This window comes from Helianthus annuus, chromosome 4 (genome assembly GCF_002127325.2).
Source record: "Helianthus annuus cultivar XRQ/B chromosome 4, HanXRQr2.0-SUNRISE, whole genome shotgun sequence".
Classification (NCBI taxonomy): Eukaryota; Viridiplantae; Streptophyta; class Magnoliopsida; order Asterales; family Asteraceae; genus Helianthus; species Helianthus annuus.
In genome coordinates this window covers 77,031,149-77,041,110 of record NC_035436.2, presented here as the reverse complement: position 1 = coordinate 77,041,110, position 9,962 = coordinate 77,031,149, and positions in this window count along the sequence as shown.

Here is a 9,962-nt window from a genome sequence, read left to right as displayed (position 1 = left end):
TTGTTGATATGCTTGAACGGACAGTGTTTGGTTCGCTTTTTAGTCAGTCCGCTTGAACGGACATTGTGTTCGGTCCGCTCCAACGACGTTAGACTGATTCTCTTATTTGTCACTCGGTCCGTTTATTGATACATGGTCCGCTCATCCGGTTCAGTTCAAAATTTCCGGTCCGCTCGATTGACTGGCTCGCTTATTTGACAGCTGATTGTTTCGTTTTTAGTCAACAAACACGTATTGGGATTTTGTGAAAAATGACGATGTTATTTGATGAACAAGAAAACAATAAGCTTGAGGATTTTAATAATTGGTATATGAGAAATATGGATACCGATTATAGAAATGTGAGCTTGGATATTTGGACTGAAAGTTTTGAACTATTCATATGTCAAAAGGAGGAAACATTGAAAGAAATAGAAAACCGGTTTAAAATTTTAACGGACAATATGTGGTGGAGGGGTATTAAGATGTCAAATGATGAATATCTATCAAAATTGACAACTGCATTACCTGCTAAATGGGATGAGTTTATGGCTGAGCTAAAACAGAGAGATTTTTTTCCAGGGCTCTTTCCATATCAGTTCTTTAATGAAGTTAGAGCAGAGTTTTATAAGGAAGAAAAGAAAAAGAGGGATTTTTTGGCTAAGATGGAAAAGAATTTGGATAAATTGGAGTTGGACGTACTCATTGAAGTTGATAGAAGAATTTGTGTGTTTCTTGCAACAAAGAGTATTCTGAAATATGATATCAAAAGGAAATGTTATATTGATGATAGTATGAATCCTATTGATTTTGTTAAACTCTTTTGTGCAGGTACAGACAAGATAGAAACAAAGAACACTCCAAAAGATGAAGAATCTGTAGAGTTTGAATCTTCAAGTTCTGCGTCAGTATGCTTAAAATATGACAGTTTCAAGACTGAAAATGACAAACTCTTGAAGGATGCGGAAAGTTTGACATCGGAAGTCAAGAAGTTAGAAGATGTGAAACAAGCTGATGATAATCAGATTCTTATTTTGAAGGAAAATTGTGAGAAGTTGAAAGCTGAAAATGACAAACTGTTAAGTAATTTGAACAGTTTGACATTTGAAAACAAGAAGTTGAAGGACAAAGAAAAGGTTTTTGAAGAGACAATTAAGGATTTTGAAATTGAAAAATCAAAAAGTGAAAAAGAATTTCAAAATCAACTGAAAATTCTTGAAGATGGGAGAAAGGTTTTTAGCCAAAACAACATTGAAAAACAAAAGTTGATCGATTCACATCTTCAGAAAATTATTAAACTTGAAAAAGAAGGTGAAAGTGCTCGAAAGAAAATCAAAGAGCTGGAAAAGAGTTTGAAAGCAAAAAGAAATCTTCAGAAGATGAGGATTTCTGGATTAAGCTGGAAAACAAAAACCTGAAAGCGAATGAATCAAAATTTCAGGAACAGATAAAAGTTTTGATGAATGAAAAATCTGTTCTTGAAAATTTGAAGAATGATAATGAAAAAACAATCAAGTCTCATTTTGGGAGAATATCTCAGCTTGAAAGTGAAGCTGAGAATTCGAGGAAAAAAATTGATGAACTTGAGAAGAAATTGATAGGTTTTATGACTAAATCAGACAGTTTGAATTTTCCATGTCCAAAACCAATCAATTCTGTTCCAATAAGTGACAATGTCACAAACTTTGACAATGTCAAAGTTACAAATTGTGGTGAAAAATCTGATGATAAAAAAGAAAAATTTCAGAAAACTGTTCTGCAATCAACTGAAAAGGGTGAATGCTCGAAGCAAAACCCTTTGAAGAAGAGAGCAGAACAGAAACAAAAAATTAAAAATGAGAAAATTGTTCAAAAAGATAATAAAAGCTCATCAGATCGATCATCCAATCAAAATAAAAAATTACAAAAAATAAAAAATGAAAACTCAAAAAATGTTGGTAATAAGTGGTGCAGGTCGGACCACAGTGCTCAAAAGCAAAATCCAGCAAACTTGAGGAAAGAATATCACCAAGCCAAACAATGCTTTGATCTGAGCGTTTGGACTCAAAATGGTGATTGGTATGATAACAAAGTGTGTTACAGCTGCGGATATTACGGACACATTGCTGTTAACTGCCAGTATTGGAGTTATGAGACCAGGAGGTGCTTTAACTGCAACATCAAAGGTCACGTTGCCCGAGATTGCCCAAGGAAATCAAGTGAAAGATTGAGGGTTAATTCTTAGAAAGTGGCAAAGATTCCAGTCAAAGTCAAGCCCCAGGAACAGAAGGTTCTGAAACCTAAAGTTCAAGAACAGTCAATTCAGGAAAAGAAAGTGAAGCTTTCACAGGGGCAAAAAGACAGACTGAGGAAAAAGAGAAAGAAGGCGAGAGAGTATCTCGAAAAGATCTTGTCCTCGGGTTCATCCGTTGGAAAGAATAAGAGTTCTGATGAATCAACTTCTTTGGCTGAAAAGTTAAGCAAGACGAATTCATCAGATACAAATCTGAGGACAGAACAGAGAGAGAAAAAGAAGAAAATGGTCGGCGATGAATCTGACAGATCAAAGTCAGACAAGCCACCTGCAGGCAATGATTCTGGTTCGTTGAAACTAGAGGAGCCATTGATTGAGGTAAAAAAAGGAGAGTTCTAGTTTAACAATGGATGATGCAAATTTTCCACCATTGTTGAACAAGAATTCGAAATCACCCAAGGCTAGTCAGGCTTGGGTGAATCTTTTCAAATGAAAAACCCTGACTTGCCGGAGATCCCAAGATGGTATTGCGGATCATGAATCGACATCTTTCTAAATATGTTTGTGAGGTTTTTGCAGGACTTGCCGGAGATCCCAAGATGGTATTGTGGATCATGAATCGGCATCTTTCTAAATTTGTGTTTGAAAAGTTGCAGGACTTGCCGGAACTCCCAGGTTTGTAAGCGAGGAGTATGAATCAGCATCTTGAGAATTCAACCAAAATGGTAATTGGTTGAAAAACAGGTTTGAAAAGCTTAATTGCTAAATCTACAAGTGGTTGTATGTTTGTGATTGTTATAAATGGTTTAGAATGAGAACCAGTTGATCTTACAAGTGGTTAAATCAAGGTCATTAAATTGAACTTGATTTAATTATCATTCATGAAATTGGTAAACAATGTGATGATTTTGCCCCAATTTTACAAAAGGTAAAAACAACTAAACTTATTTTCCGGAAAAACCATTCTGATTAAAACAAACTTAAGTGTTTTGAAATCAATATGGGAAAATAGTTTGTTGTGAGGGGGAGTTCTGATTGTTTAAGCCAAACGGATGGAGAATTGAAGTGTTTCGATATCAGTTGTCATGTTCTGTATAGTTTTGTTTTCAATTTTCTTTAGATGTATTTGAATTTTAGGGGGAGTAAGAATTTTTTAGAAAATCCAAAAACATCAGAAAATTTGAAAAATCCAAAAACATTAAAAATTGAAAAATGAGTTTTTGTTGCGAAATAAGAGGATATGATAGTAAATCAGTGGACTATCATAGCACGCTAAAGAAATGTAATGTCAAATGTGATAAACGGTCTCACTGATGATGTGACGATAGGTTTTCATACATTTAAGTAGATTTATTCGGGATATAAACCTAAAATTTCAAACTTGTGAAATTCGTGGGGAACACTACTTGGATATATAGGTAACCCCTGAAATCTCGTTTGAAAGGTCTCGTATTCTGATATACTAGGTGTTTATACTCTATGATGTCTGGGGTATTATTCCGAGACTTCTGCTGAACGGTAGTTCTGACCTAATCCTTGGCTAATACTTTCCGCAAAATGCTTGAAATATAGCATAAAGCCCTCAGTTAATTAGACAATAAAATTGATAATCTTCTGTTGTAGCTAAAAAGATCCTCTAAAGGGGACACACTGCTAAGTCGAAGCTGATATCTCTCTGCTGAACGGAAGTTCTGACCTGAGATCCCTCAGTTTTCGCATCTTTCCCCTAATTTATGTACAGACATCATTGTAGTATTCATACCTGTAAGACTGAATATTGGGATTCTGGATACAGGAGTATATTCAAGAGGTGGGACACATGAATCGAACTAAGTTCATAAAACACTTAAATAGTATCCTGAATAGATTGAAAATTGTATGAAAATTTAAGAGGACAATTATATCGTCAATCTACGTGAATCGTTTAGAACTTAAAACGATTAGAAGCTTAACGGTGCTTGTGATGTGTCTCAAAACTGATATGATCCTCTTGCACAAACTCACAAAAATATGTTTGTTCTGCATTTAAATTTTTTGTCTGTACATTTACGTTTCATATTTTGAAAAATCAAAAAAAAAAAAAATTTTGACAACTGATGTTGAAGAGCTGATTTTCAAAATCTCAAAGGCTAAACTTGATGAACAGACTGGTTGGTTAAGTAGTTTGAAATGTTTAAAATGATTCATTAGGTTGAATCAGAAATTGAAATGTTTCAAATTTGTGATCAGTGTTTAATTGTAAAAAGTATCAAATGATTAGTTGATTCATTAAGTTGAATCACAATTGTGTTGTATTGTGATAGTGTGTCTGAGTCTTGCAGATTTCTGAGACTGTTGCTACAGATAGCCAGGAGACACATCAGAACCAGAGAAGAGCTTAAACAGAGAAAGCCAGGAGTTGATTTCAATGGTGATAACGATTTCCAGACAGAGATCCCAGGATGATGATAGGGGGAGTCTGACGAAAGTTAGAGCCAGAGAAAGATCCAGGCATATATTTCCAGGGAGAAGTTCCTGTAGAAGATTTGATTCCAGGCAGAGTTCCTGAAGAAGACCGAACAAGATTGAAGAGCTGTGAATGATTGAAGACTCTCGCTGAAGATTCCGTCAACATTCAAGGGGGAGTCTGTTGATGCAGTTGTCTGTCGACTACATCTTCATTCGAGTCTTAGGGTAGGGCAGATCGTATTGTGTATGTAATACGAGAAATAGTAAAATTGTATAGGTTTGAGTTTCTTGGATCGCTTATAGGACCATTAGGATGGTGGACCGCTCGAACGGCATATATGCTGGACCGCTCGAGTGTCACTTGTCTAGATCGCTTATTGGGCCTGTCCAATAAGCGATCCCAAATGCCTATATATAGGAGATCATATGAGCGATCCATGTGTGTGTTTTTCAAGGTGTAACGGCGAAGCCCTGCCTGTTTGTCTCCAAGGACTTGTAATTTGACAGTTAATCAATAAAGGAGACGTTAAGTAGTGATATCAAGCTTTACGAAGACTAATTCAATGAATTCCGCCTTTGAATTAGTCTAAACGCTCTTCTGAACGACTCGTCAGGTCGGAAAACGATCCTACAGCCAGAAAAAGAAAATGAGATTTGCAGCCTTAAACATGAGCATAGCATAACCAAGGACCAACTTCAGGCAATGATAAAAAAATATCAGTCCTGCAAAAAGGAGTTGGAATCCACCCAAATCACTTGTGAAAAATGGGTGGAATCCTGCAAAGGTTATGAAGTTATGCTTGAAAAACAGATCAAAAGCAATGTAAAATTTAGCATAGGGTTCAGAAAACATGACCAAGTTGAAAACACTGCTGTAAATGAGTCTGTTCAAAACACTGTTGAAATCATACCCACCAACAAGGATGACCAAGAGGTTAAAATAACTGATAAAAATGGCAACAAAATCACTCTGGAAAGATCTGTGGGGTCCTCAACTTTTGAGGAAATTGAGAAATACCAATTCAAACCCACATGGTCTAGTGAGTGTGACATCCTTGAAAACTTTAAACCAATGGACTTCACAACTGTGGATAGTGTCAAAGCTCCAAAGGCCAAGGTCATTCCTCTTAAGGACATCCCAACAGTGGTTCAAAACTCTGTTGCAAAGTAGTCTGAAAAGAAGAAAAGAAAAGAAAATATTAAAAACTTGTATTGTGACTTTTGTGAAAATAAAAATCATTTGACCAAAGATTGTTTTCATTTAAAAGCTTATGATATTAACAAAACAAGTACCATTGTGCCGTCAAAGAGCTAAAGCATCTGTGGTAAAAACAACCATCTCAGTCAAGAGTGTGTGTACCCGAAATCCTTTGAGGTCAAAACGGAAGAGTACACTTCAAAAACACTCATGAGTTCATCAAAATCACAAGTCAAGAAACAACCACCATTTGTGCCTGTCCAAACAGCTGTTACAAAACAGTTGAACCAAAACTCTATTAAAAGAGAGGTTCAAGTGACTGATGCACCCCCTACCAACCAATACCAAAGAGGTAAAGGTCAACCACCATACCCAAGGGTCCCACATGTTTATGAGGTTTACAAAAAGCCTTCTAAACCAAAAGTGAACAGGCATCCCTTTGGTTAGCAACAGTTGATGGGAAATGACCCCCAACACTGGTTAGAGAAAAATGTTTCAAAAACTGCACAAACTCCTGTGCTAACCACTGACCATCATCCTGAACTTAACATAGACACTGTTGAGACCCCATCCAAAGCCTTATTGGCTTTGGAGACCCTCATGAACTAATTATTTACTTGATGTGCAGGGAGCTTCTACATGCTTAGACAGTCTTTAGTATGTAGATAGTGGAGGCTCCAGGCACATGACTGGATGTAAAGCCTGATGTGTGTCGGTGTGAATATATTTTTATTTATATTTTTAGCCCTTTTTAACACTTTAGTCAAGTTTTAAATTTATAAAACACGATATTCTACTAAGACTAAACACACATATGGGCAAGTGCACCCATCGTGAGTGTAGTATAGTGTTGGTAAGATATCGAGGTCGTCCAAGGACACAAAAGCTTTTAGTACCAGATTACCCTCATCGTCTAATCAAATCAAAATTTTGGATAAAGGTTTAAACATGAAAATAAAAAAAAAACTAAAAATGCTGAAAATAAAAATAAAATAAAACAGATAGAAAAGATGAATCACTTGGATCCGACTCGCCTTTAGTGCAACCTTTGATGTTTTCCGCACTTTTGCACTTTTTAAGAGATTATCTTAGTTATAGTAGTAGACCCCTCTTTTGAAGGTGACGTTACCCTCAACCCAGTAGTTTGAGTCAGCAAGGATACAATCCTAAAGGGTTGGATTATTGAAAGATAATTAATTAAGTTATTAATGTGTAATGTCATAGGCCCCTCTTTTGAAGGTGACGTTACCCTCGACTAAGTGGTTTGAGCCAGCAGGAATACAGTCCCAAGTAGCCGGGTTAATGTATTAATAGTAGTTTACATATGAGGGGATCAAGCCATTCGCACCCCCGCCATCCAATACCAGTGGGTATTGAAGGAGGTCCTAGTAAGCTTGACCCAGGTCCTTGCAGGATCTATACACTAAACAAGGCAAGAACCTTACCAAGCCATTCCCTTAACCCCCGACCAGGTAGCCAACATATCTCTATATAGACCGTAGAGATATGAATGGTGTAAATCTTTTATTTTATATAGACAGTAAAATAACGCCAAGACACCACGGACAAATGATAAGGAAGTTTAACCTTCAACATAAGAAACTAGTTATTAAAGTCATTAATACAAAACCAAATAAAAAGTGCGAAAAGATTAACAAAACAAAAGTATTACACTAAATGCTTGTCTTCACCAAGTGATGTAAGAGACTTAGGCAAACATGGCCTTTGTTTGTCAAGAACTCTTACTATCAATCTTGGATCCCGAGACTAATACACACACTCTATGATGGATGATGGATGGTGGTGGTGGATGTGGGTGTTGTGATGGTGGTGGAATGTGGGTAAAGTGGGAGAGAGGTGGTTTGCCAAGGGATACCTTTGAAATGAACCAAGCACCTCTATTTATAGCATGCACAGAAGCCCGGACACGGCCCCGTGTCCATCCGCTTTCTTTTTCTTCATTAATTGTAGTTTGTCTGCATTAGTTGACCACGCCCCTGTGTCCGCTGGGCACGGCCCCGTGTGCAAAAGCGTATCTGTACTATCAAGATTTGCTTGGATTCTGCGAATCTTAGCGTTGACCAAGGCCATGTGGAGTCGGGCACGCCCCCGTGTTGGGGAATAGAAGCTTCTAAGCTTTTGTCTTTTCTGCAGACACTTGGGCACGCCCCCGTGTCCGCTGGGCGTGTTCAGCCTTCTGATGTCTTGTTTTTGCTTGGGAGATGCTGTCGAGGGGTCGGGCATGCCACGTTTATTCCTTTTCTTGTATTTGTGTTAAAGTTAGCTACATTTTTGCTTCTTTTGTTCATTTACGCTCTTTTAATCCTGAAAATACAAAAGGAAGACAAAAGCACACTTTTTCCAACATTAGTACTAAAAAAGGGTTAGTTTTATGCCTCATTTGATGTAATTTATATGTTGCATTTTACACACATCAAATACCCCCACACTTGAATCTTTGCTTGTCCTCAAGCAAAACTCTTTATAATGTGGCTTACACACCCAAATGGAATGGGTAGAAGAGAATTTTTTGGGCTTGTCTTGATTGTCGGAATTCCAAGATCTTTATTAGGTTTTATTTTTATGTTATTTACAATCCTATTCGTTATGATTTATTTAGAACATTACATAAGAGAAATTACTTATTTGGGCATAACATGCCTCTTTAAAATTCTATTTATGTACAAGTTCACATACCTCACGGGAGATCAGTCAACACTCGGCCGAAGATGTATTTTTGTGAAACACTCGAGACCGGCATGGAACTTACTTCTACTATATGCTTGCCAAGCAATCAATCCTCTTCCTTTTTAACTATAAACCTTTGTAAATATCAAGAGGACTTGGAGAAGGGTTAGGCTTGGGTTAAAGGTAGGTGGTTTTGGATTAGTGGTTAGTAGAAAAGGGGCGAAAGGCGTAAAAAGCGTCGATTTTCGTAAAACTTTTTATTTTTGTGACTTTTTATTCAAACGAAGTATTTTTCAAACAAAGTTTCTTATGAGGAACTTGTTTGTTTATTGCTAGACTTCAAATATATTTTTTTATAAGGAATGTCACATGAAGACCGAGCTTTTTACTAAAATAAAGGGTTTAAAACGAAAAAGGGTTTTTGGTGGGTAAAGGGTGTTTGTTTTGTGGGTTTAGAAATGAAAAGGTTTAGGCTCAAAGGAGTTAACTAGGGGGATTTTGGGTAAGTGGTGAAAAAAAGGAAAATAACGGTGTTGAAAGAAAAAGGGTTAGTCATAATACCTCCATCATTTACTTACTTGGGTTTAAGTTGGTAAGGACCGGGGATGCATCGTTATGGCAAGTTCTAGAGTCGTAAGAAACCAAGCGGCTATTCACACAAGAAACGAAAGATGAGCATTTAGTTTAAAGATGTGTATTTGTATGCTCAATTAAAGGCTCAAAACTCACTTTTTGTGGGAATGGGTTTTTTATGTGATCAAGTATATATAATCAAATTTTAACTAGATTTGTCATGTCGTTTCATAATTTTCTTATGTTGGTTCCTTTTATCACGATGCTATCGGTTGTAAATTCGTAAAAATATAACCCTTTTAGAACTTGTTATTCCCAATTTAAACCAAGACAAGTAAAAAAATGAAAATTTTTTGAAAAAAATTTGGGTGTTTAGCGGTTCCAATAGAGTTTTGTGTAAGGCTTTTAATCAAGACTTGCAAAATTCAAGGTTTTAGCATCCCCCCCCCCCCCCATACTTAGATTTCACATTGTCCTCAATGTGTCCCAAAAATAAGTTTTTAGGTTGATTGAATGTGTAAAAAAGGTGTGTTAAAAACAAAATTTAGGTTACTGGGCATCTGGACACGGGCCGTGGTGTCCGGGCACGGCCCCGTGTTCAGATTGCCAGTAACAGAAAGTAACAGAAGGCTGAGCACGGGGGCGTGTTTGGTGAACACGCCCCGTGTCCAGTTACCTGAACTTGGCGTTTTTCTGCAGATCCTTGAGCATGGGGCGTGTTGGCTGAACATGGCCCGTGCTGAACTTGCTGTAATGAAGAAAAATTGTCGGGATGCTCTGTTTTTTTGCATGGGGTGTTGGTTCAAATTTCCCTTAGTATCCTTCACCATCAAGAGTGTGTTT